Source organism: Tursiops truncatus, chromosome 16 (genome assembly GCF_011762595.2).
Source record: "Tursiops truncatus isolate mTurTru1 chromosome 16, mTurTru1.mat.Y, whole genome shotgun sequence".
NCBI classification, from domain to species: domain Eukaryota; kingdom Metazoa; phylum Chordata; class Mammalia; order Artiodactyla; family Delphinidae; genus Tursiops; species Tursiops truncatus.
The window spans coordinates 18,415,489-18,443,195 of NC_047049.1; positions in this window are offsets into that span (position 1 = coordinate 18,415,489).

Sequence of the window (27,707 nt, forward strand, 5' to 3'; positions counted from 1 at the left end):
ATAGCTGAGTAGTTTCTCCATCTGCCTCCTGCCTATAGAGTTGGGGAGGGAAGGGGCAAAGGTCTCTTTTCATTTTGTACTTTTTCATTCCCTTTCAATCCAATCTGGTATGATTCCATTAAAAACTTCATGGGTCTCCTATGATCAATTTAAAATCTCCTCCATTAGACAGAAGCTACATTCACACATATCTTCAAGATAAACATTTCTCTTTCCTGGGCTCCCTATAAGGTCACTGTGGGATGAAGCCATTAATATTCTTAGGGTCTGTGAGACACATCCTTAAAGTCCTTAGCAGATTTTTGTCTATTTGAAAGTGTCTACGAGGCATCATGTTAAACCATTCTGAAGTCTTACCCAAAAAGGGAGGGTTTTACAGTCACATTCTTGACCTGAGACCACATTTTCCTGACAGTGGCCTGGATTTAAATTTTCCCCTGGGGTTCTTTGTTTGAGAACATTTCTCTGGGTGGAAAAACTGTCCAGAGTCTTTTATGTTTGCTACAAGTTCCATTCAAAAACTAAACAGTTTATTCTTTAAGTCATCTTTCTCCACCCGCATTTGATCTGATCAAAAGCATAACAAAGAAGCCAAGCGGCCCTTCCAACATTCTGCCTAGAATTCTCCTTAGTCATATCGAGTCCATTAAGTACGTTATCGATTCCCGCATTATCACAGGTCACAGTGTTGACCAACTTTCTGCCATTACAAAACAAGGCCCCTTTGTGCTTCAGATTTCAGTAACATTGTGCATATTTTCCTTCCAGCCCTCATATCAGCCTCCACAAGTCTGTCAGGCTTCTGCTAACAAGTTCCTCAAGGCCCTTCCACCATCTAGTCCCAATGCTTCTCTTTTAGGTTTTGTTTTAGGTTTTGGTTACAGTGGCACCCCACTTCCAGGTACCACAGTATGTTCTATCTATTGTCATATAACAAACTACCGAAAACTTAGTGCTATAAAACAACACTGATCTTTTATGTTCAAGGACGCCCTGGGTCAGGAATTAGGAAATGGCACAGCAGTGTTGGTCCTTCTCTGGTCCACAGTGTCTGACCCCTTAGCTGAGATGATTCATAGGACGATGGAGGCCTCAACAGCTGGAGGTTAGGAGGATTCAATTCCAAGAGAGCTTCTTCACTCTGATGACTGGAGCTTGGGCTCTAATGGTAGAAGGCAGGTTTGGCTGAGACTGACTTTGAGAAAAGCTATTTCTAGCCTGTCTAGCATGACAGTCTCAGGGCTGGATTTTTTCCAGGGCAGCCCAGGACTCCAGGAACAAGTGTTCCCAGAAGCCTAAAGCCTTTCCTGACCTAGACTGGGAAGTCACATAGCTGTACTTACAGTGGACCGTATTGTCAAAGCAGGTGCAGGAGTGCCCAGATTTAAGAATAAGGGACACAGATCCCATCTCTCAATGAGAGAAGTTCTAAGAATTTGAGACCATGTTTTGAAAATTCCAACAGCATTTATTGGCAAATATGTAGTCAGCAATAAAAATGAAGAAGTTGGAATGAAGAGGTTGCTTGACAAGTTTATGATAATTGAAAGGTCCATCGTCATCCATCTGAAGAGATATGGGACCAAATCCAAGGAATCTGAAGGGCTGAAATAAATCTTCATCCCACAGAGGCAGAAATCAAACAGAAACCTTAAGAGGAAAAAAATCATAAAGGGAAGATGGATTTTCAAAAAAAAAATCAAGACTACCTCTTGCCAAAAGATGTGTAAAAGAGAGAGGGCAGGGAGGGTTATGGAGAAACGTAGGGCAGGAGGGAGGAAAGTCATGTGAGTATTCATATGCCATGAGTCTTCATCTTTAAAGAGAAAAAAATCACACAAAAATCGGTTTGGTTCTTTTTGTTTTGTTTTGTTTCTGTATGTTTTTTGTTTTGTTTTGTGATTCTATGTAAGGAAGATGTCCTCCTATAATACCAGAAGAACAAGTAAAAAAATATTTGCTAAGACTTAAGTGATTAATTGAGACCTTGGAAGAACCTTCTTATCAGGAAGGGTGATGGAGAGCAGTTGGGTCAGGCAGTGTGGTGCTGTACTAAAGGTAGTGCGCTGGGAGTTGGGGAACCTGGGTCCTAATAGGCGCTGCATCCTGATATAGATGAAAACAACAGATGTGGTTAGACTAAGGTGATCCCAGGAATCAGAGTTTCTCAATCTAAGGGCCCATGTAACACCAATATTCCATGAGTATATAGAGATAGTCCACTACTAAAATCAGGCAATCTTCCAGGTCACATATGATTAAGTTAAAGGATGATATTTTCTCAATTTAAAAGCTTTATCCCATAATTTTTTTAAGCTATAGGTATATTTTTTACTACTTTTCTCTACTCATAGATATCTGATTTATTAAACTCAATATATCACAAAGTAGTATATTTCATTATGTTCCAAAATGTACCATGAATTTCAGATACTTCACTGCTGGATCAAGCTTAAGAATGATCTTAGCTCTGATATGGTATATTTGAGAGTAAGATGTATTCTCATTCTTTTATTATTCCAGAACTGTGACCTGGCACAAACTGGTACTAGCAAGAGAATAGATGGAAATAATAGATGGAAAAGATATTCTTGGTGAAGGCAGGAGACTGGCTTGACCTCTCAGGGAGAATTTTAGATATCTGTTTTGGATAAAGTTATCTTTTTAGTACTTCTGTCAGCATCCATCATCCCATATCTCATAATGAAGATAGATAGATAGATAGATAGATAGATAGATAGATGATAGATAGATATAAATATCTCCATTTGGACGACTGTAATAAAACTACCACAGACAACATTTGCAAACATTTGTCTCTCACAGTTCTGGAGACTGAGAAGTCTAAAACAGCAGTCCCCAACCTTTTTGGCACCAGGGACCAGTTTCCTGGAAGACAATTTTTCCATGGATGGGGGTTGGCGGGGGATGGTTCAGGCAGTAACGCAAGTGACGGGGAGCGATGGGGAGCGGCAGGTGAAGTCTAGCTCGCTCGCCCGCCACTCACCTCCTGCTGTGCAGCCCAGTTCCTAACAGGCCACAGACTGGTACCAGTCCACGGCCCGGGGGTTGGGGACCCCTGGTCTAAAATCAAAGCTCTGGCAGATTAGATCTGATGAGGGCCCTCTTCCTGGTTCATAAATGGCTGTGTTCTTGGTATGTCCTTATATGGCAGAAGGGGGCAAGAAAGCTTTCTGGAGTCTCTATCATAAGGACACTAATCCCATTCATGAGGGCTTAACTCTCATGACCTAATCACCTCCTAAAGACCCCCATCTCCTAATACCCTCTCCTAATATCATCGCATTAGAAGTCAGGATTTCAACATATGAATTTTGGGGGGACACAAACTTTCAGTCCAAAACATATGTGTAATTGCTAATATTACACTTTATGCCAAAAATCCTTGTAAGTTTCATACCTGCAGATAGACAGAATATTGGGAAACAATTCTCCATGAGTCTGTGGGTTTATCACACTTCTGAACGTCTTGGGAAGACAGACATTGACTACCCTTGTCCTAGACTATCTTTTCAAGAATATTTGTATAGTGAACAGCCTTGGAAAATAGAGGTAGTTTCTGTCCCTCCATAGCAGAGGGTAGGTTTGCTTATTGTCCAGAATAATAAACATTTGGGTGGCCTAACTTTGGGATTCTGTTGCTATAACACACTCCACTGTGTGTGCAGCTGTCATCAGGCTCCCTTCATGTGACACTGTGGGAATTGGGGCTCAGGAAACTGGTGAAAATGCTGATATTTGGGTTACTGTTATTACTATGAGTAATAAACCATCCTTTGTTTCTGACCCAGGAGTCTCATCTCTTCAGCCAGCCTCCATGAATCTATGGCAGGCTAACCTCTTATCTTGCAAATAGAGTGAAATTTCAGACATTTCACATTTCTTGACACGGACTGCCAACCTATCAGAGTTTTCTGCCAAGGAAAAGTGCTTTGCTGAACATTCAGAGCTAAAATGCCCACTTTCTTTCAGTTCTCTATGTTTCTCTATAGGGCCTTAACTATGCAAACATACTGAGCAATTCTTCCTCCTTAAGAACAATAAGAGGTGTATGCAAAATGATGTTCACTGCAGCATTGTTTATCACTGTAAAAATTTAGAAACTGCTGAACTCCCTAATAATAAGATATTGATAAATTTGTGGTACAGCCCTATAATAAAGGTTGTGAATCAAACAAGAACTGTATCCACAGATGTGTGCCTGTTTATATGGTACAACATTCACAATGTGTCATGTGGAGGAAAAGCATTATGAAACAGAAGTGCTCCCATTGTAGTATCAAAAGACATGTCTTTTTTTTTTTTTTTTTTCGGTACGCGGGCCTCTCACTGTTGTGGCCTCTCCCGTTGCGGAGCACAGGGTCCGGACGCGCAGGCTCAGCGGCCATGGCTCACGGGCCCAGCCGCTCCGCGGCATGTGGGATCTTCCCGGACTGGGGCACGAACCCATGTCCCCTGCATCGGCAGGCGGACTCTCAACCACTGCGCCACCAGGGAAGCCCAAGAGACGTGTCTTTACACAGAAAGAAACTCCAGAATGATATATACTGAGATATGAATGGCAGATATGCTAGATGGGGAAATTTCGGAGCTTTTATCCTCCCTTTGGCTTACCCATGCTTTGTCATTTTTCTGCAATGAACATGTATTTCTAATTGTTCACAGATGGAGAAAAATAACATGATCAACACCTCTCTTCCTTCAAGCCCTTTTTAAAAAGGTTTTCAAGCTCCAGAGGAAATGGTAGTGTGACAAACGTGAGCAGTGGTAGTAGGGAGGCCGCCGTGGGTGACTGTTAAGAGCCCAGACTCTGCTGAAGTTGTGGGGGAGAGTGGTATCTGCAGTCTGGTCAGAAGCACAGACTCCACAGTCAGCTGGTTCTTTTCTATATTGACTGCTTATCCTCTAAGCAACCCTGCTGCTTTTGTGATAAGACCCATGTTCTATCTTGCCCTGGCTTTATTGGAATAACCCTTCAAGATTGCCAGGATTTTAATGTGCTCGAAAAGCAGATCCAGATATATACCAAGTAACAGCCCCGCTCTCCACCTTCCTTATCTTCAGCAGAAATAGCTGTACTATCATGACTCCAAAGCCAGCTCTCTGCCAGCTGGCTTCATTTACACATAAAGATTATTGTCAATATGTTTCTTTCTGACCCAAAATCTGAAATTCATTTCTACTCTGGTCAAGAGTCTCCAAATTGCCTTGTACAGTTATGATTAGTTCCCCATGGATGCAAAGATCTAGCTCTCCCAGGATAGCAGTATGTAGGGTGTTTGGAGGTATGGTTCCTGACACTGAAGTATAAGTATACTAAATTTTTAGTACTAATACTTAGGTTTGAATTCTGTTATTTACTGCCTCTTTGTCCTTGGGTAAATCAGTAAGCCACTTGACTTCCTCCTCTGTAAAATGGGCATTACGGCTCTGTCTACTTCATAAGTAAATGGGTTACTATAAACTCAGTGACCCAAAGACCAGAAAAATCCTAAATGTATCCTTAAGGACACTGCAGACCTTTTATTATAAGAACTAAGTATCTTCACTTCTGAAGGACCCATCCCGGCTTCACATCAAACCTATTAATTAAATCATAACAACTTCCTGTAATAAACATAAGTATACACGTGACTATAAATAAGTACTTGCCACAAAAATATCTTGAAGGTGATTTTTACAATTTTGCCTTTGACATTTGGTTACAAGTCATTTACCATAGACTAAGGCGGCTTAATGATTACCATGCCTATTCAGGAATTCTTGTGAAGTGAAAAAAAAATCTAGCCTACAAATTGTTCTCAAATGTCATGAAATTTTTATGAATACTAAATTTAATAATGAATAGAGTTGGCATGTTATATTTGGTAAACAATTTTGATTTTGTAGTCGTCTCTTCCCATTTTGCAGGCAACACAGTTTGGGCTCCAAACTATGGTTTCAAACATTTCTTTCTGTCAGGCCCAGAAAAGCTTTTAGGCCCCAGACAGTCTGCCTAGAATGCCCAATAGCTAAACAACTAGGTGCCCCAAGGATGCCCCCTTCCCAGAGTTATGGTAGAGTAGTGTTCCATCAGGGATGCTGGTTAAAATGTAGATTCTTTGGATGGACCTAGAGATTATCATACTAAGCGAAGTAAGTCAGAGAGAGAAAGACAAATACCATAAGATATCACTTATATGTGGAATCTAAAATATGACACAAATGAACATATCTACAAAACAGAAATAGGCTCACAGACATAGAGAATAGACTTGTGGTTGCCAAGGGGAGGAGGGAGTGGGGAAGGGAAGGATTGGGAGGTTGGGATCAGCAGATGCAAACTATTATATACAGGATGGTTAAACAACAAGATCCTACTGTAGAGCACAGGGAACTATATTCAATATCCTATGATAAACCATAATGGAAAAAATATATAAAAGAATATATATATGTAAAACCGAGTCACTTTGCTGAACAGCAGAAATTGACACAACATTGTGAATCAGCAATTCTTCAATAAATTTTCTTTTTTAAATGTGGATTCTTGGGCCTCACTTGACTCTAGTGAACTAGAACTTTTGGAACATACATTTTTAATAATCTCTTCAGGGGATCATTTGCATACCAACATTTGGGAACCAATGACCTGGGCCCATGTACGGGGAAGGTAAGAATGGCCAACTTTGCCCCACAGCGACCTCTCTGCAGGCACTCAGCCAGCAGGGCAGAGCGACCTGCAAGTTAAGGAAAAACAGGCAGCAGCGTACGTGCATCGATGGAAACTGAATTCCATTTTTATAGAACTAGCATAAGCGCTCTGTATGCGGCATTCAGCCCCCAAATGTTGAGTCAAGTTCCTTTTTTCAAATGGGAATGAATAATTTATAATCCCATTGTGTTAAATCCAAAATAATAAGCCTGTTTCTTGAAGCAGTGCCGAAGTCCACACTTTGAGGACATACTCATAAATCCTTAAGCACTTTCCTAACTACTAGTTGAAAAAAAATGTATGAAATGGCTTTTGAGAAACACTGAGCTGGGGTTCTGCAAAAGTGTGATCTGGCATGCGCCTGCAACAGAATTGCCCAGTACTTGTTAAAATACAGATTCCAGGGTCCCACTTAGGACTTTGCAAATCAAAATGTTAGCAACTGGGGCCCCGAAACCTGCATGTTTAAGAAGGGCCGTGGGTGACTCTTCTGTTTCCAGATTGATTGACAGCTTTGCCTATGGGGCCCAGCTTTGTGCGGAACCCCGGGGACTGATTTCTACCCTGAGTTAGCTCTGTCCTTTGGGTGGAGCTGTGGCCTCCGCCAAGAGGTCAAGCCTATTCCCGGGGTCACAGGTGTAACCCCTCCCTTCCCAGAAAATTCTAAAGGTGTAAAGACTGTCAACTGATCTCCCAGACACCAGAAAAATGCCCAAGTATCCTCTAGAGAATCTCTCCCTGATCCCAGGAGCCTTTTCCCAGGTGTTTCCAAAGACAGAGGCCACCTCATGGACTGCCTGCTGCCTGGAATAGGGGAGGCCCAGAACGGGGGAGGGGAAGCACTATGTCTCAGCTCTCTCACTTCTGACCCATTCGCTTCAATTGGACAGCCTAGATTTTGGTCCCCAATTGAGTCAACTTCACCTCATTTGTCTGGATGACCTTACAACAAGTGAAGCAATTTTCACCTCCATCAGTCAAGACAGTGACTCCTGAGGTGTGACTGGCCACAAAACCACCACGAGGACTTATGCCCTCTCAGGAGGGAGCTTAATGGACCCAGAGAAGTGATTTAGTTTTAAAGAGTAGTTGCCCCACTTACAGGTCTGGTGCCACGGGAGCAAAAAGCAATTGGTTCTTGCAGGAAGAGTGTTTTTACCACGCGTTCTAGGAGACACTCCTTGGACCACTTAGAATTACCTTCACTCTTAAGGGAAACACCATTTGGCACAGAGATGTTGGTGGGGATAGACAAGGTCTAGAGGGAGGAGATAGAAAAGCCAGCCTGACACACTGTGTTATCAGCAACGAGAATGAAGTCTCTTCTGTGAGTCATTTGCTGGGGCTGAGTCCTGATGAAAAGAGAGAGAAGGCAATTCTTTTAAAAAGTTCCTCCTAAAGAGGAAAGAAATCAAAGGGCTCTTTAAAATGGAGCTGCTTCTCCACAGCCCATTTGCAAATACAGAAAACTGACCACTCCACCCCGAGGCCAGGAAAGCAACCAGTGGGACTGGGCCAAGCAGCTTTTTGATAGAGACATGGATACAGAGGACTGTTCCTCTATTATCAAGAAAAAGTGCCAGTACAGTGGTAAAGAGCAAGGAGCCCCTGGCTCAGCGGTGAGGAGGGATGGGGGCCTGGCGCAAGCAGGAGAGCTCAGGTCCTGCCTGGCAAGGGGGACGGCTCCTCCAGGGTGCTGGTGGCCCACTGGCATATGGGAACATGGACCGGGCTTTGCCAGATCTTCCCTTCTCAGATGATGCTGTAAATAAAATATTGGGTTGGCCGATACGTTCATTTGGGTTTTTCTGCAACATCTTAGGAAAAATTCCGAACAAACTTATTGGCCAACCCTCTAAACGTAGAGGCTGCAACTTCTGCCCTGAAGACTAGGGTGACATAGGAGACTCCAAGTTCTCTGCAGACCTCAGGGACTGAAGGAACAAAAGAGCTGTCACCACTGGACTGAGGACTGACCCGTCTGAGGTACCAAGGCCAGTGTTGTATTTGAACCACCTGATGACATGGAGGATTAGCGCTCAAGCAATTAATATAAGCAAAGTGCCCAGCCTCCTGCAGTGAATGCCCTAAGTGGGACTTCCTGAGTCCTTTCACCTCCATCCAGGTGAGCTGGAATTACCCAGAAAAACGCCCGAAGTGTCTGTCTTCCCTTTTCCTTGTCTTAGTGAAATCTTAATCACCCAAAGACCCAGCTCAAATGTCACCTCCCCTGGGACGCCCTGCCTGATGCTTTCAGTGGAATCTAATCCCTCCTGCCCTCCCTCCTCTGTGTCCCACAACAGTCCAGATAGATTCACCAGCTAGAGAGCAAGGCAACACATGCTACTACATATTCGGAACCCCACGAGGGCTGGGGTCAGAGGTCTGATGGAGATCGCCATCATGCAGCAGTTATCATGTGCTTGGTACTTCACAGCCATCGCCTTATTTTTTATCTCATGTGCTCTGAGGTAGGTAGGCATTACTCTCTACATTTTACAGAGAAGAAAGTGAGGCTCAGGGAGCTTAGGTAACCTGTCCAAGGTCATGTAGCTGGAATGGGAGAGCTGAACTTGACTCCAGTCCTGGGTCACCCAGAGCCTGTGTTTTTCACACCCCAGGGCCCAACCTAGCACATAAGCATTTGTAATTCAAGAAACAACAAAAAGAGTCTGCAAGATCCTTTAAGAGTCTAAACAAGTAGAATTGTCTAGAAAATGAAATGTGAAGTTCTGTAGAGGTTGGAGTATGTATGTGTGCCCTATGATGGAACCCTAAATAAACAAACATACTGGCATGATACAAGTACCATGATATTTTGTTAATGAGCAAAAGGAAAGTACAGAGCAGCAGGTACAGAGTACTACCTTTTGTGTGAGAATCTGTAGGTTTAAGCTCAGGTTCCCCCCAAAGCAGACCCCAACAAGAATTTGGAAGCCAGTAGTTTACTGGAAGGAAATTCCAGGAAGCCCCATACAAGGAGTGGGGAAGTGAGTCAGGGAAGGGAATAAAACTAATAAAGGATATTATTCACGAACAGGTTTCCACTGGGCAACTGAAGCAGGATCCCTCTAGGGACCTCTGGGAGGCTGTGTGAACATGGGCAGAGCCCAGGAGAAAGCTTTGAGCTTCTTTTCAAAGAGTGGGAGAGGGGAAGGAAGAGAAGGGGAAAGGAGAAGGCAAGAAGGGGAAAGGAGAAGGCAAGAAGGAAAAGGAGGCAAAACAGGAAAAGGGAGGCGATGGCCAGAGGAAGAGGAGGAAGTAGGGACCATCCTGGCTACCTAGCTACACAAAGCCTAGCAACCATCCCAAATCAAACGCTAATTTTAGAAAATCCATGACTTGGACTGGCTGAGGCTGTACTTACTTCTGAAGGAAAAGCTCCCTGCAGCTGACACAAATGCTTGTCTATCTTGTGTCTGTTTTTAATGCATGGTAGCTGCTCAGTCTTTCTTGCCATTGTCAACTCTGAAATTTCTGAGCCCGAGACTCCAGTGGCCATCATGGAGGAAGGTTCAAGTTCCCACAGCCAGTTGGTGCCAAAATCAAGGTCAAAAGGCACAAGACACCACTGACAGCAGCCAAGTTTCATCCTAGCAGCTTACATACTAATATCCTTCCGGGCCTCTTTTCTTAGCTACTCAGAAGAGCCCCTTAAAAAGCAACACCACCAAGTCAGGATAATGCCAAAGATAACTTTGCCTAAATGGTGCCTGTGCTTGTTTATTTCAGGGTCTGTACCAATGCAGTATCATAAGCCATTGCTCACCTTTTCCTCCACTTGGGCTTATCCTTTCTCTCTTATGCGGCCAGATAGTCAAACAAACTGGTTATTTCCTTCCTTATTTTACAACCTCTCAGTTCATGAAAATGTGAACTCCCCATATCTGCTTGGTTACTTTGCTCTATCCTCTGGGGGATCCCAGGCAATACGGTTATGATGTCACGAGCAAGAACAATACTAGGGAGTAAAAACTAGAGGCTACAGGGATGGTGGGGGGGGCTTTAGCACCCCCATAGGTTGTCTCCATGAGGATGCACTCAGCATCCTGCCTGCTTTCAACCAGCCTGCTCCCTCTTCTACTGAATCACACACACCTACTCCCGGCACCATCCCGTCTCCATTCACATACTGAGCAAATGAAGATTTTTGAAATGTGTGGACTGCTGGATTCCTAGAGCTAGAAGTTCCCTCCGGGGCCTGTCCATCACCTCTTCCATCTTACAGATCAAAAGATGCACACTCAGGAACTACCCAACCTGGCATGGATATAACCCAGAGCCTGATACACAGCATTAGGCGAGATAAGGTATGATGCCAAGAGAGTGTGCCACCTCTGGAAATTCACAGAATTCCCAAACCTCAACCTTTAGGAAAAATTCTAGACCTAAAACTCTTTTCCAAAAAAATCCATTTAGATTAAAAATTAACTATTTTGGACAACTGTAGTTGTAATCGTTTGTCTTTCATGCCTTGCAAAGCTCTGAGACTTCTACCTGCCAAGACTCTAGAGGCTAGATACGAGGAAGGGATTATTCTAGCTCCCACAGCAAGACGGGAACAGAATCAAGACCAAAAGGCGCCTGGGTAAAGAGGACGCTAAATTGGCTTTTAAGCTTTACCTTGCTTCCCCAGCAATCTGGCTCCCTACAGCGCCAGCCTGGTCAGGAGAGGGAGAAGTTTCATGACACTTTTACTATTTTATTTTATTTTATTTTAGGCCGTACCATGCGGTTTTCGGGATCTTAGTTCCCTGACCAGGGACTGAACCCGTGCCCCCTGCAGTGGAAGCGCTGAGTCCTCATCACTGGACCACCAGGGAATTCCCATGACAGTTTTACTTTAAACAGTTAACTGCATACACTACTGTGCTTAATCAGTGATGCAAGACTCCAGAGAGTGCAGCTACATCTTATTCGTTGCTGTATCCCCAGGGCCCCACTCCGTGTCTGGCGTACAGTAGACGCTCAGTAAGTAGGATGGATTGAGTGGAATCCAGCTGAATCAAGGAGGGAAACTAGTTGAGGTCCTGCTGGGTACCAGATACCAAGCAATGTGATTTATGAGTTATTTCATCCAGCCCTTGTATCACCTCTAAGATAAGCCTCCTTCCCCTTTTGCAGATGAGAAAACAGAGATTCAATAGAATTGATAAGTGGCAGAGGCAAGACTCAAACCCAGATCTGAGTGACAGCAAAGAGAATTCTTCTTCCACATAGTCACTGCCATTGTAAAACGTTCTGATAATGTGGAGCATTACATCCTACAAGGTGCTCCGAGTTGCAAATGTATTTGGGGCACTATGTAATTTGGAATATTAAATAATTAGAAGTTGTGGTGGTTCATCAAGGTGTGAGGGTATGTGGACCACAGAAATGATGGTGAGAGCGTTTTGCTGGCTCTCATTTAGGTGATGGATAGGCAGTTCATGCAGGACCCAGAATGGGAGAGAGCCTTCATGTACACTTACACTTTGAATAAGGGTCCAAGCACTATGCCCCTCCACATGAATGATGGCTCAGGAGAGAAACACAACAACGCAATTTGCCTCTGTAACTAATTCCTCTTGTCTGTAGCACTAAAAGAGCAATACTTTAGCAGCCAGTGAGTTGGATAATTGGAAATAAGGGCAACTCTGAATAGGCTGAGGAAAGCTGGTTTTTAACAACCTTAGTGCTATTTTTTATAATCAGCGTCTATGTGCAAAGAATAAAATAAATAAATGCAGAAAGGGAAATAAGCAAGCCTTCTTCAGCCACCAACACAGGCAAATCTTTCTTTTTAATGCTGTCTTGAAACTCTATTAAATAATAGTGAAACTCAAACTCTTGACTTTGGCTAGAATCTTAGAAGTAGGTTATTGAACTAACACTTCTGCAGATCGAGCAAAATTTTTCCAGAATCAATATTCTTCCCAATATAGACAGAGAGGCGAGCAGGCCAGGACTTTTCTGTAAGGATTTTTGTCTTCTGCTAAGCAACATCCAAGCTCCTCTTTGTTTTTGTAGTCACTTGCTGACGGGAAATGCTGGCAGACCTGTGAGCCCAGAGACCCAAAAGACTACGTATCCCGCCCCCCCCCCACACACACCTGCCAGACTCCGCCCCCTCTCCACGTTACCCTCATATTTTTGCAATATCAACCATCTCACACCCCAAATCAAGCCAACATCCAACCCACAGTTTAGAAAGCATATCCCCAAGCCCCACAATAAGAATCTGCATTTATACCCAAGGCAATCTCTCATTCTTTGTCTCATCAACTCATTTCTGATTTCTGTGGCCACAGATTTTAAGTGAAAGAGCTATGGGACAAATTACAGACTGGAGTCCTTGACGAAGGAAAACCAGTCCTGGGGCAGGGGTCTTTCACCCATCAGAGATTTTACCAATAATACAACAATTCAGGCATAAAATTTGGTACTGCATATAATATAGAGAGACATATGGAGAATATTCTATTCACTGAAATCTTTCAGGGGCAAACACTGCATTTCTGCTGAAGAAACACCTTGTGAACCTGCTTGATGGTCAAGGGTAAGGCTCCCAGAGTAAGTTCAAGACACAAAGGTGACCAAGAAATTACTCTGCATAAAAAAAGCAAGAAACCTGGGCTTCCCTGGTAGCGCAGTGGTTGAGAGTCCGCCTGACTATGCAGGGGACACGGGTTCGAGCCCCGGTCCGGGAGGATCCTGCATGCCGTGGAGCAGCTAGGCCCGTGAGCCGTGGCCGCTGAGCCTGCGCGTCCGGAGCCTGTGCTCCGCAACGGGAGAGGCCACAACAGTGAGAGGCCCGCGTACCACAAAAAAAAAAAAAGCAAGAAACCTTAACTTCCTGAGGAGGAAATCCTGAAGAGGGAGAGAGGAGAGAAGTTGATGTGCCTCGACACAAAAGAAGGAGGGAAAAAAGGAAAACCCCCAGGTGACAGGGCGACCATAGAGTGGCTTTGAGGCAGGAAGTGTCTAATGGGGAATTTTCAACACTGACTTGCCAATTATTCTTAATGAAACATCAGTATTATAACATAGCTTCCTGCTCAGAGACCTTCAGTGGCTTCCTATTGCATCCAGGATACAAGTCAAAGCCTCATCCTGCTATCCAAGGCCCTCCCCCTCCAGGCTGGCTCCAACTGTACCCCAGCTCCTGAGCCAGTACCCATCCATGAGGACGCTATGGGCTGATGGATCGAGACACAGTGATGCGGACCTGGTCCAGATGCCCCTACCTTGAGCAACCACTGGGTATCTTACTCTGCTCCAGGGTCAAGTGCAAGGGTCATGGCAACTGACCTTGGAAGGCCCTTTCTTTTCCACACTCCAGGAGGGTACCCAACTCTCCCAGGCCCTCCACTCCCACCAGCCTCTACTCTTCTCTCTCTCCTTCCTTATCACTAAATCACACTATTGCTCACTCAAATGACCTTTTCCTGCTTGCCCTGCCCCTCTTTGAGAGCTACCCATCCTTCGGATCCCACCAGGAGTCGTACCAACTCAAAAACCCCCAAATGCCACAGCACACAGGCATCACGCCTTTCTGAGAGCTGCTGTGGCCGCCACCACCTGGAATGTTGTTTTCTGTTCTGCCACTGCTTTGCATCATCACTCAACCCTTCCCCGTGGCAATGTCCTGCTCATCTGGATCCTAAACTCTCTGGAGGCAAAAACAATTTAATTTTATTGTTACCAACAAAAGTCAGTATCACCAACAAACTTTTGTACAGTTCTAAGTGCCAAATAAATAGTACGTAACCAATGAACATTTGTTCATTGAATGATGTCAGTTAACTGGCCTCTCTCTGCCAGGCTCAGGGTTTTTGGCTGAGATCCAAAGGCTCCCTTTAACTTAGAACTTTCCCTTTAACCTTCACCAGCTGGAGAAAAACTTTGTTGCTTTTTCACGGAGCCTGTTGATCCCAGATCTGGGACAGTGAGGGAAACTGTATCAGCCCCAGGCAGGTATTTATATGTGTGCAAGCAAAGCAAAAGAGTGGATGTTCATCGGCAAACTACTTAATAAGGGTAGTAGTTAAGGGTAAATGCTCATTAAGGGTAAATGGATTCCTACAATAGCTAGCATCTGATGCCTCACCTACATTGAGGGGCACAAGAAACAGTGACGGGGTGCCTTCCTCCCCCCTCTTCATTTGGGGAAGCCATGTTCTGCCCCTAGAATGTGAGCTCTTTGGGAACAGAACCCCAGTCGGTCTGCCTCATTCACCACCGTGTCCCCCCCGCACAGATTAGCCCTTGATGTGTGGGGGGAAGGCCTGAAATAGTGAACAAATACGAGCACACTGAGAACCCTGGAGGATGTCCACAGCCTTCTTGCTGACAGCCACTGCCGCATGGTGGCTCTCACGGGGCTTCTCCTGAGTAGTAGTGGGGGGACGGGAGACGGGATGCTCTTAGGCAGAGCCCCACCACACTGTTCTTATCCCTTTAGATCAGGAGCTCCTTGAGGTCTGGGACTGTTTCTTCCTCATCGTTGAGGCCTCAGTGTCAGCACTGGCCCAGAGAAGGTGTCCAGTGGAAGATGTTAATTGGATGAATGAGGGCTCTAGGACCTGACACACGGGGCCATTCTTTCAATGGCGTTAAACCATGTGGGAAAACATCCCATTCATCTGTCAGGACTCACTGCTCTGGTGGAGGAGGCGTTCTATAACCAGGCCCAGGGACATAATTATCTTTGGCTCTAGAAGATATTCAGTTCATCACTCTTGGCCATCACGGGAACTGGACTTAGTTGGGCTGAGATGCAACAAGACAGATTAAATTCCACAAAGCTGCCTTATATTTTTAAGGTTCTCCCTTCCTCTTTCTCTCTCTCTCCACTCTGTGTCACAGTACTGTAATACTTAAGCTCGCCACATTGGGGTAAACAGGGACTGCTTTCACGTATACCTCTTTGGCATTTCTGCTGGGAAGCACTCTCAAAAGAGATGTCTCGGGCTTCCCTGGTGGCGCAGTGGTTGAGAGTCCGCCTGCCGATGCAGGGGACACGGGTTCGTGCTCCCGTCCGGGAAGATTCCACATGCCGCGGAGCGGCTGGGCCCGTGAGCCATGGCCGCTGAGCCTGCGCGTCCGGAGCCTGTGCTCCGCAACGGGAGAGGCCACAACAGTGAGAGGCCCGTGTAACGCAAAAAAAAAAAGAGATGTCTCTCCAGCTCACCTCCTCTCTCCCCTTCTTCCTTAATGCGCTACCTGTTCGCGTGCAAAACCTAAACAAGGCTGACTTATTTATTCATTTACTTATCCACTTATTATTTAGGATTGGAGGCTCAGATATCATTAATAAACAGAAACGGCAAGTTTGATTTGTACGCCTGTCTGTCCTAAACGTAGCAACAAGTGTTTGCAAAAAGACCAATGCTTTGTTCAACACAGATGTGGATTTGTCCCTATTGTATGCTTTTACAAAATAAGTGGATAGTTTTAAAGTCAAAAGAAAAAGTGGGGGAGGTGAGTGAAGGCTGGCTGTCAGGAAGCCCTGCCCAGTCGGGAAGGAGGCAGTGTGGAGGTGGCCCAGGCCCCATTTAACAAGCTCTACCTGGGGCTCTGGGCTGTGGAGGAGGGCAGAGAGGAGCGCATGGGGCCAGGGAGGGGCTGCAGGCAGGGAGGAGGGGTCAGGAAATGCGAGGGGCGGGGGGTGGAGGGAAGGAGGGAGGGAGCCGATGGGGCCTGAGTTCGGATGGAGGGAGGGAAAGAGGAGCCAGCTGGATGCTGCTGGGAGGCTGAGTGGACGTCCCCATAACGGAAGGGCTGGCCCCAAGTCCACCTGCAGCCATAGGCCCCGTGGTCACACTTAGGATGTCCTTATGTCCCCGTCCCCGAGTTCCCCAACCCCCAGGGACGAGGGTTCCGAACGCAGGGGGAGAGAGGCCACCTGGAGAATTCACCCCAATCAGCCCTCTGAACCACTCTACTCTGCCTTGTTGACCTCCAGCCGGTATGGGGGGATGCGGGTGGACAAGGCGCTTCACTGAGTGGACCTCTGACCAAGAGAAGCAGATAGGAATGGGGGAGGGGGAGGGACTGACCCTCCTGGGCTGTAGTCACCTCAGGGCCAGCACCGGGGTAGGTGGGTCTGCAGGTGTGGACCTACCTTGGGGATCCACTTCCACCCAGGGTGGGAGGGCCGGGCACTTCAGTGGGGGACTTGATCGTCTGCTGACCAACATGCCCAGAGATCACAGGCGTGGGCGCTGCGGGCACGATGCAATGGAGCCCTGGGGTGAGAGTCTTGTCCGCTCCAGCTCTGGGGTCCAGTGACTCCAATGATGGACAGCGGCCAGAGCTCAGCCAGGCTGTCAGGTCATCCTCACATCCAGTCCTCTGACCACTGGGCCCCACGGTCACATTCAGGATGTCCTCATGTCTCCGTCCCCTGACCACTGGACCCTGGGGCCACACCCAGGATGTCCTCACATCCCCATCCTCTGACCTCTGGCCCCCGAAGTCACACTCAGGACATCCTCACATCCAGTCCACTGACTACTGGACCCCAGGGTCACACTCAGAATGTCTTCATATCCCATCATCTGACCACTGGATGCCATGGTCACAGTCAAGATGACCTCACATCCCCTGTAAGGGTCTGGTCCCCGCAGGCTATGGACCCCAAGTCCGGCAGTGCAGTCCCCACAGAGGGGCTCCCTCTGGAGCTCGAGGCTTGCTGCCCTGCTGGGGTTTGGGCCCGTCAGCTCCGGGAGGTGGCTCCTCCCACACCCTCACAGGAGTGGGTGTTTAACGTCCAATCAGGGCTCAGAGTATTTGAGTGCGAGCCCGAGGCTCCCGCGGGAAGAGACACGAGAGGAGGTCGGAGGAGCCGCCGGAAACTCTGCTGGATTCCGAGGTCGCGGTGAGCACCCCCTGCGTGAGTTCAGAGTCTCCGGGTGGGGTGGGGGTCGAGGGTGGGCCACACTCCCCCAGGCCTCAGCTCCTCCTTCCTTGCCAGGCCTCAGCGGCTGGAGGGGCAGCAGGAGGGGCTGGAGGGCCGGGGCCGCGGGGGAAGCCTCCGCTCGCAGACTCTCGTGTCCGCCACACAGAGGGTGGGAGCCCCCCTGGGTCAGAGCCCTGAGCCCGCAGGAGCCCCTGGACTGCAGCTCCCGTAGCTGTAACAAGCCCACCGTCTCCCGTGCCGCTGGCCGAGTAGGCAGGTCAGGTTGGGGCTGGGGAAGAGCTTGTTGACTGAGGTCTCCTGTCCTTACGCTGTGGCGACAGGGCCATCAGGGCGAGTCGGTATACGTGAGCGTTTGGGGGACCCAGTGAGCATTTGGGGGGGGCGGTGAGAATTAAGGAGACCCAGTGAGGATTTGGGGAGCCCAGCTAGCATTTGGGGGGCCTGGAGAGTGTTTGGGGAGCCCAGTGAGCCCTCGGGGGGGCCTAGTGAGTGTTCAGGGGCCTGGTGAGCATTTAGAGAGCCCAGCAAGCATTTGAGGAGCCCTCTGAGCGTTCAGGGCCGGGGGAGGAGGAGAACAGGAATGTCAGGTGGGTTTGCCGGCTCTGTGCACGTCCATCCGTTCATTCACCTGAGAACTGTGTCCTGAGTGTCTACTGTGTGTGTCGCCGCCTGCAGATGTGCATGGGGACAGAAGAAGCCTGCCTGCGTAGTCACAGGTTGGTGGCTCAGGTGTCTCACCTGGCCAAGGTGGGTCAGTGGGACTGGAGCCTTAACTTCTCCTAAACCTGTGTGTTTTGTGAAGCCCTCTCCTGGTGCTCACCTGAGCCCCATGTTGACTGAGAAGGCAAAGGGTGGAGTGGATCCAGCTGAGGAAGTGCTCAGCGAGGAAGGCTTCAGGGTGCACAGGTGCACCCGGCTTACTCCCAAGGGTGCTGTCCCAGGGCTCGAGGTTGGAGCTGCACCTGGGGAGTGGGGCTCGCCTGGACGGTTCTGGGTTTGCCCTAGTGCTGAGCACACCTGAATCTGTACTTGGAAACCAGAAAGTGGGATCTGCTGTCAAGGGCGAGGACGAGTGACCCACACCTGTGCACCTGGGAGGAGGCGAGTGCGTGGCAAGTACAGGATTGGTGTCCACGGTGGTGGGACGATTTTCCCCTTACCATGGATGAACCCACCACCATCTCAGATGAGGGCAAATGGGAGGATGAGGGACTTGTTACAAAGTGATCCAGATTCTGATGAAACAGAGGTCTGGGGACATGGGGACAGGAGTGGACAGGACACTCTTAGTGTCATGTGACTTGTGTTTGGGGCACAGGTCTCCTCTGTGATGGGGATGCAGATGCACACCCACAGGTGTCCCCACAATGGTAACACAGACACACCAACAGGTGCCCTACATGATGGGGACACACGTCCACAGGGGCCTCTATACCACTCACACCTGGGCCCTGCAATAAGTGTTTCGCTCTATGTCACCTTTGCAATGACTTTTATTTCAAAGAATTATTGCAAGGAGGAAGGGGAACTATTACAAGGGGATGAGAGTATACTACTAGGGGGAGGGACTACTACGATAGAGGGGGGACCATGACAGTAGAGGGGGACTATTACAGGAGAGGAAGACTTACTCTAGAGGGTGGACTGTTGCTATAGAGGGGGGCCTATGACAACAGAGGAGTATTATTACTCTATGGGGGGACTGTTACTGTAGTGATGAGATATAACAGTTGAGGAGGACTGTTACTATAAAGGGGTACTGTTACTTTGGACAGAGGATATAAAAACAGAGGAGGACTGTTGCTCTAGAGGGGGGACTATGACAATAGGAATAACTCCCGACAAAGTCTGCAAGCATCTGGAGAGCTGGAGCAAAGGAGGTTTCTCCATGGAGACAAGTAAACACAAGTATAAAGAGGCCCAGGCATGGGGTTGGCGAGAGAGGTGGCCTGACGGCACATGGATCAGAAGCCCCGACTCAGGAGGTGCCCTGAGCGGGGCTTCCACCCAGGGGATGGGCAGTGGCCACCGTTCGGGCTGGGGAGGAGGGGAACGCGTGGGTAACCAGCCCTTCTTCTGACTGATCCCGGGAAGGAGCGGGTCAGCTCCTGGCTGATGAGCCTGGGGAGGGACTGGGTCCGTGGGGCCTGGTCAGGAAACAGGGGCGCCTGAGTCTCAGCTGAGTCTTTGTGCGGAAGGGTCTTCACAGGAAGTCGTTGCCCAGACGCAGAGGGTGAGGGGGTTTGGACCCTCGGTCACCTTTAACATTGTCGAGAGGGCCTTTGTCCCTCTCACAGGTGGGCAAGCCAAGGCACAGAGGCTCAAGAGCAATTTCAGGGTCCAGGCAGGGCGACAGGTAAAGACCCAGGGTCTGCAGTGGAGGGAGGCTTCTGAACCACCAAGTCCTCAGCATGTTTGGGAGACACAGCTCCGCTCGCCAATCAGTTTCTGTCTCCTTGGAAATGGGTGATTGCGGTTAAAGCAGGACTCCCTTCAGTGTTGGGGTTAGGGATGCTCAGTACCCAGTAAGCAAGGTTCCAGTGTCTTCACCCCACCCCCAAGGACCCTCGGCCTGTGAGGAGAAGGAGGGAACACCCAGACCCTGGGCTGTGACAGGAGCGGGGGGACATTCCACAAACACAGGAGAGAAAACACCATCTACTCTGGAACCAGCGTGAAAGCACAGTGGGGCGCGCATCCCAGGGCATCATGGGTGGCCCACTGAGAGGCTACGGAGACGGAAGAGTCTCACCCTTCTCCACGCATGGTCCTGGATAAAAAGTCACTGATTTTTTTCATGAAGGAGATGGTTCTGTGTTTGGAGCCAGGCCTCTACTCCCAGGAGCCAGGAGATAGGCATGTCCTTCTCCATCACATTTCAGAGATATGCCCAGACCTGCAGGAAACATTCTGAGCTGTGATAGTGTCAGAGGCGTGTTCAGCCTTTAAAAGATGTTCATACACTTCAAAGAGACAGAGAAGGAATCCCCACATTTTCTAAAGCAAATGTCTTAAGAAAGGGGAAGGGGAAGAGTCTTCCCTTATTCTCAAGGGGGAATTAAGACACGAGATTTGAATTTAGATTTGCCCTTACACTGCCCAGTGTTGAGTCCCAGGTGGGCTGTGTGGGAACTGGGTTCCCCAGCCTGCTTTGTGAATTCGTCTGCACTGTGGATGGGTGTTTCTGTTCTGTCTCAATGTAGATGAGGCCCCAGGAATTATTTTACTTTGTCGAGGATTAAAATTCCAAAGCAACATGCTAGTAATGGAGCAATGACCACCACCACTCCCACTTCTGGAACAGCTACGGCAGATTGACTAGGTGTGTGCCCCTGAGGACGCTGAACAGATCGGAGGGCCTAGGGGAGGTACGAGGTAGGTACAGGGAGGGGGATCTCTCCATTTTCAGGTTCATGTTTTAGCTGGATTTTCTTGGAGGAACACTGAATCTTGTAGGTAGAAGTGTCTGTGTGCCTATAAGGTACGGGGGTGACCTTAAATGTAGGGGCTCCTGTGACTGTATCTGGGGGTGACGTTTGTTCATTCACTCTGAACAGACTCGTGGTTGGGGTCAAGGAGTATGTGTCAAGGGCCTGCAATGCAAGTGTCAGGTGAGCTTCCTATTGGGAGTGACTCTGGACTTTCTCTGGCAAAGGGGCTGGGGTCCCTGTGGACCCCTTGCTGGGTCACTGCCCTTTCCTTCCTTCATTTGTTCATTCCTTCATTCACTCAGGCCTGAGTGAGGCTGAGGTCTCTTAAGGCGATCCTCCCTCCTGCAGTGATGGTGCCCAGATGCGGACGTGCTAGAGCACAGCATCCTTGTCTGCTTCTCTTGTGAGAACCGCGCCTGGCTTCACCACAGCCGTCACTGTGGACCTGCCAGTTGGACACGCTGTGTTCCTCCTCCTCCGTCTCGTAGGAGCTCTGCCCGCTGCCCTCACTGACATCCGAGTGTGCAAAATGGCTGTGTTTATCCAATTCGGCAAGTCGTGGAATTGAGGTGAAAGTCTAGAAAATCCATACCCCTGGACACTTATGTCTTGGGTGCAAGTCGAGCTGATGTTTCAGGGTCCAGGTTCCATCAGAGGTGGTGACAGGGTCAAGGGCAGGGGCATGCTGGCCAATGGGCAGGACCTGGCTCTCCAGGGAAAAGAACCAGCATGTGTGCACAGTTTAAAAGCTGATGTGAAGGACAGTGGTACACAGATAACAAAGGTGATAATATGCTGATATCATGTAATAACATAACACACAATCCTCTGTTGTCAACGGGCTCCCCCAAAAGGTGCGTATATGGGCATATATGTTTATTAGCTAAACTGATACACAGGCTGTATAGTACACAATTCACCAGATACACTAGTAGCTAGGACTCTGGTGTAGATTCCAGAGAACCTGGGGCCTCACGGATGCTTTTGTGGATGTTTGCTCAGCTCCCATTTCCCAGCCACGCGTGGTCCCCCAATTGACGGGTGAGAGTGGTCCTGACGTCACAAACATTCCTTGGTATTTTCTTGTAATTAAGGAATAACACTACGAACCCAATTGAGCTGAACCTCATTTTTTCCTCCGTGATGTCAACAGCCTCTACTGAATCGCATCCTGGGTTTCGGATGTGGAAGAATATTCTCTCAGTCATTACAATGCAGCACCGCAGACACACACCTGTGCATCTGGTCTGCACGTGTCACACTTTCCCCATCACTTTCTAAGTCTAGACCATCAACAAAACAATCAACCAAGACTGGCATTTGCCATTTCTGTGGTGTAGATATTCCCACGGTGGCCAGTTTCAAGTTTCCAATGTGATGTTCCTGAAAGCGGAGTTGGGAAGAACCCCAGCGAACGTTTCCACCACACACACTATGGGTGGGAGGGAGTAAGAGCCCGAGCAGAGACAGTAGCAGATGCATTACGTAGCCAGCGAAGTCTACAGTGATAGTGGTGAGTTTCTAGAATTTGCTGCCTTTATTCTTCATATAGTGTATTCAACTGTAGGGTAAGTTAATTTCTAACACTAGCTGTGTTTAACAACCCGCTCACGCCATTCTTGAAGATTCCAATATGGCTTTCACGATGGGTGGCAGCCACTTCCAGTGCCCTTTCCCCTTCCGGGTTCAGTGCCTGGAACCCAGAAGTTAAACTAAGAAAAAAAAAAAATGAGAAAAGACAGACTAACAAGAGAATGAAAGATCACATGACATATGTCCATGTGGAAGTTTATGAAGAAATATTACTCAAGGGGGCAGTGAGAATTGAGGACTTAAATACCATCTTGGACTGGACAAAGGGAAGGGGTTTGGGGAGAGTAAGTTATGGAAAGGCAGCCGGGAAAGCGCGGTGAACAAGTGGGTTTAGTGGCGTTTGTGATGCAGATTCAAGTCGGTGCTGTGTCCATTGATGAGAATTGTTAAGGTGCCTCCTCTTCCAGCTATGGGAGAAGGAGAGGTCGCTACAAGTGGGCATTTCCTTTATAAGGTGAATTTCCTCTACGGAGAAAAGCTTGTGCGCCCTGTTCTTTTTCTTTTCTTTTTTTTTTTTTAACATCTTTATTGGATGTGCCCTGTTCTTAAAGCTTTTCCTGCATCTGCTGGTTTTCAGTGGCCTTCCGCTCAGAATAATCCTTATGCCAGATGGGCACATTTTGGGTTGATGAGTTCTGGTTTCCTTCATTTGAAACTCAGTGGTTTTCCCTTAGAAAGCAAGATGGGGAATCCCTGTGAGATCCCAGGAGTCACCAGAGCCCCTTGGTTTGGAATCATTGAGACCTGGCCCAACTGGAATAGGATCTAGGAGGGTCAGTACTCCATTTGGCTGCGAAGGGGGTGTGACAGGGTGGGTGGTTGGGAGCGGTGCAGACCCACCCCTGTTCTCCTAATAAGGACAGCAGAGGTGTGTGTCCCTATGTCAGAGCTGAGCACACTCCCACATGGGGGCCCTGTGGTGCAGTCATCCCACACTGCAGAGTCCTGAGGGTGGGGTTTGGGGGTCTGAGCCCTGGCCTGAGACCTGTGTGGGGGAATGTGTGGGGCCATCGTGGCTGGATGGCACGAGGATGCACTCACTCCCATGTGTGCTGCGTGGCAGAGTCTAGCTCCAGCCACCTGGACACCTGCTGTCTGAGTGTCGAATGCCCCCAGTGGTCTGTGGTTCCATGCTCACTCCCAGGGGGTGGGCATTTGTGAGACAGGGCGTGAGCTGAGAGAGCCACAGGACAGGCTGCGAGGGAAGACGGAGGCGGGGTGCTAGTTGCGTACCTTTCATAGATGGGGAGAGGTATGGGGTCTCTGCTGCTGCTGAGGCAGAGCAAGAACCAATGGGGGGGTTGGCTGTTGGTGTGCTCAGTGCCCTGTAGGGGTGGAAAAACTTTTCCTCTACCGCTTATGTTCTGGACCAGAGATCAGCAAATTAAACTGACAAATGACAGATTAACAGGAGCAAAAGGTTTATTATGTCTGTGTAAAGAGCCATTCACAAAAAAGAAGTGGAGACCCAAAGAGACAGACTTAGAGACTTATGCGCCATTTTAACCAAGTGTGATAAGTTAGTAGAGAAGTGACAAGACAAAGGAAAACAGGTTTCAGCTTCTAATGGCAGTAAGTTGTGGGACGGTAAATAAATGGGAAATAATGGAAGACAAAGATGATTTAGTGAGGTTTGTTCCGCAGACTGAAGTCAGAACCTTCTCAGGTGATAAGATTTCTTCTCCCCTTCCTGGTACAGGAGACGGAGGGGCACATCCTCACAAAGGAATAAGGCAGATGGGGAAGGGCAGAGTTTTTCTTTTTACTGCTTCTCAATTGCCTTTGGCTCAAAATGACCCTTATGCCAAAGTGGTGTGTTTGGGGTGGCAAATTCTGATCCTTTTCAGCTATACAGAGAGTTTCTAACAGCTGGAGACGGTCCTGGTGCATGGGCCTCCCCCAGACTAGAGGGAACTCTTCCCCCTCAGAGGAGAGGGTCCAGAATGTCGGGGTGATGACCAACACACTGCATGGTTATCGTGAACCTCAGTTTTGAGCTCCTCACACGCTTTAGCTCACGGAATCCACCCTCCAACCCTGTGAGATGGGCACTATTACCAATCCCATTTTACAGGTGAGAAATTGAGGCATGGATGCTGGGGTGACTGGTGGAGCTCAGATGCAAACCCAGCTCTTCACCACTTCTCCATAGAGAATGGTGTCTGAGTTTCCTGGGGCTACCATAACAGACACCGCAGACCGGGTGGTTAAACAACAGCCGTTTATTGTCGCACGGGTTTTGGAGGCTAGAGCTCTGAGGTCTAGGTGTGGGCAGAGTTGTTTCTCCTGAGGTCTCCCTCCTTGGCGTGTAGACAGACATCTTCTCTTCCTCCTGTGTCCTCTTTCAATTAGAACCTGAGCCAGATGGTGATCAAAGCAGCAAAAACAGATTTTATTCAGGAGCTATTGCAATGGGGGAAAAGAAGCCCCTGCATAGAACTGGACTCCATCCTGAATCCCCCGAGGGCAAGGGGTTTACAATTGATGAGCAGAATGAAGGGGTCACGACGGACACTTGCTAAGAGTAGACATCGGGGGTCGGCGGGGGTTCTGACTAAACTGACCTACCAGAATCCTTGCAGTCAGGCATTACCTAGGGGAGGTGGGGGATGAGGAACCGATCAGATATCTGGGGTGACCTGGTATCTGGGGTGACCAGATATCGAGGGAGGGTCCTCTGCACAGGAGGAAAGAGCATCTTTCCTCTGCCCCTTCTCCAGCTGTGGCCCCATGCACAAGACTGGCCAAGGACAGATCAACAAGAGAAAGACACATACAAGTTCATTAGGATGATGTTGGTTCACAGAAGCGTTCATGGTGTCACACATACACACGGGGGCAACCGGTGATGATCACCCCAAGGGTGAATAGAACTTGGGCTGGTCACCCATCTTGGACTGTTCAAAGAAAGGGGTTTGGGCTTCTTTTCAGGGGAGTAAGTTACAGAAAGGCAGCCAGGAAACCATGGTGAACAAGCATGTTTAGTGAGGTTTGTTCAGTGGGCGTCTCCTCCGTAAATGAATTTCCTTCGCAGGAGGAAAGCTTGTGCCCTGACCTAGAGCTTTTCTTACATCTGCTGCTTCTCAGTAGCCTTTAGATCAAAGTTACCCACATGCCAAAGAAGCACATTCTGGGGTGGTGTGTTCTGGTGCCGTCATTTCTCCACGGACTCAGCAGGATTCTTGCTGAGACTCAGCTGTGCAGGCCCAGCAAGGATGGGACCAAGGTTGAAGCCAGGGATGGGACCTGGGTGAGATACGCTTGAGAGTGGTCCTGGGTGTGCACCTTGTGTCTGTGTCCTGTTATCCTCTTCTGATAAGGACACCAGTCCTGTGGGATCTGTTATTTCAGAGTGAAGGGGGATTGTGTACCCCCCATTGAAAGAGTCATCCACATCTTGACCCCAGGGCCTCAGGACGTGACCCCATTTGGAAGTAGGACCTGGTTTTGTAAGTAGGTAATACAAGGGCATTATGGTGGCCCTAATCCTGTGTGACTGTGTCCTTATAACATGAGAGGAGACACACAGAGGAGAAGCCACATGAAGACGGAGACAGAGGTGGGAGGGATGCAACCACAAGTCCAGGGACTCTTGGAGGCCCCAGAAGCTGGAAGAGGCAGGAAGGACCCTCCCCTGGAGCCTCAGTCCTTTCCAAGTAGACAGTCGCCATGAGTGGGCCTGAAATAAAGGTGGTGCCGTGACCCCTGACCCTTCTGTGTCCCCCGCACGGTGCCCTGGGGACAGCTCTCGCAGGACGCTGACCAGCGAGGTGTTTGCACATGAGACCATAGGGCGCTGGCCCCCTAAACATGCAGGACCATCTTACCCTTCCTCCTGGGATCTGGTCACATGGAGTGTCTGTGCACCAGGTAGGGCTGGGCTTTCGGCCTCTGCACAGGACCTCTGGGTGTTGGTTAAAAGTGCAGGTTATGCCCCAAGAATAATGGAAGGTAAACTTCTCATCAGCCCTATGCAGTGTGGGCAGGGAGTCATAATTATAGAGTTAAAAGCAGAGGGAGTGAATATTACTCAGCCATGAAAAGGAGTGAAGCACTGACACAGGCTATAACACGGATGAGCCTCAAAAACATGATGCTCAGCGAGAGAAGCCGGACGCAAACGGACAATTAGTGTGTTGCTCCATGTACACGAAACACACAGAACAGCCAAATCCATAGAGGCAGAAAGTGGATTAGTTATGCCGGGGCTGTGGGGAATGCGGGGTGACCTCTGAGGGGTGGGCGTTTGGAGGAGACAGTGGAAATGTTCTGTAATGGATTGTGTCGACGGTTGCACAACCCTGTGAGTATATACAACACCGCTGAGCTTTATACTTAAAATGGATGAGTTGTGTGGTGTGGGAATTAAATCTCAACGCAGTTATCAAAGGTGACAACCTGGAGGCCTCCAGTTTTGTGGGGTCAGACAGAACCCGCGTGTCTGAAAGCCCCGTTACGTCCAACCAGGCAGGCTGGGGGCACCTCATGGAATTCTCCCCGTGGCGTCAGACACGCGGGCCCTGGCATGGTTAGACCTCAGCCGGTGAGGCTGCATTCTGTGGGCCCGCCGTCCTCTCTTAGAAACGGTGGCGTCAGCTCCGTAGCAGGAGGTGGGTCAGCTTGAAGCCCGCTTCTTGCATCTGCACATTTCTTCTTTCTCTCCCAGCAACGGTGACAGCCGAACTGTGCCAGAGCAACGAAAGCAAGGGCGTCATGCACACAATGACCGAGAGGTTTGACCGGGAGGGGTGGGCTCCTCGGAGGCCGGGACCCAGGACTGAGGTCCCAGAGCCTCCTTCTGAGCGTCGTGGCCCCAATGCCCCACTCACAGGAGTTGCCATCAGGCTTGATGGTTGAAGAAGCCACGGCATCGGGATTTCACTGGTAGAAACCATCCTCCTTTGCTTCCCTGGGAGAAGCAGGCCTCCGTTCTTTATAAACAAAAATGATAAACTTTAATATTAAGAATTATGTTATATGCATGTAAGGAATTCCCTGGTGGTCCAGTGGTTAGGACTTGCGCTTTCACTGCTGAGGGCACAGGTTCAATCCCTGATTGGGGAAC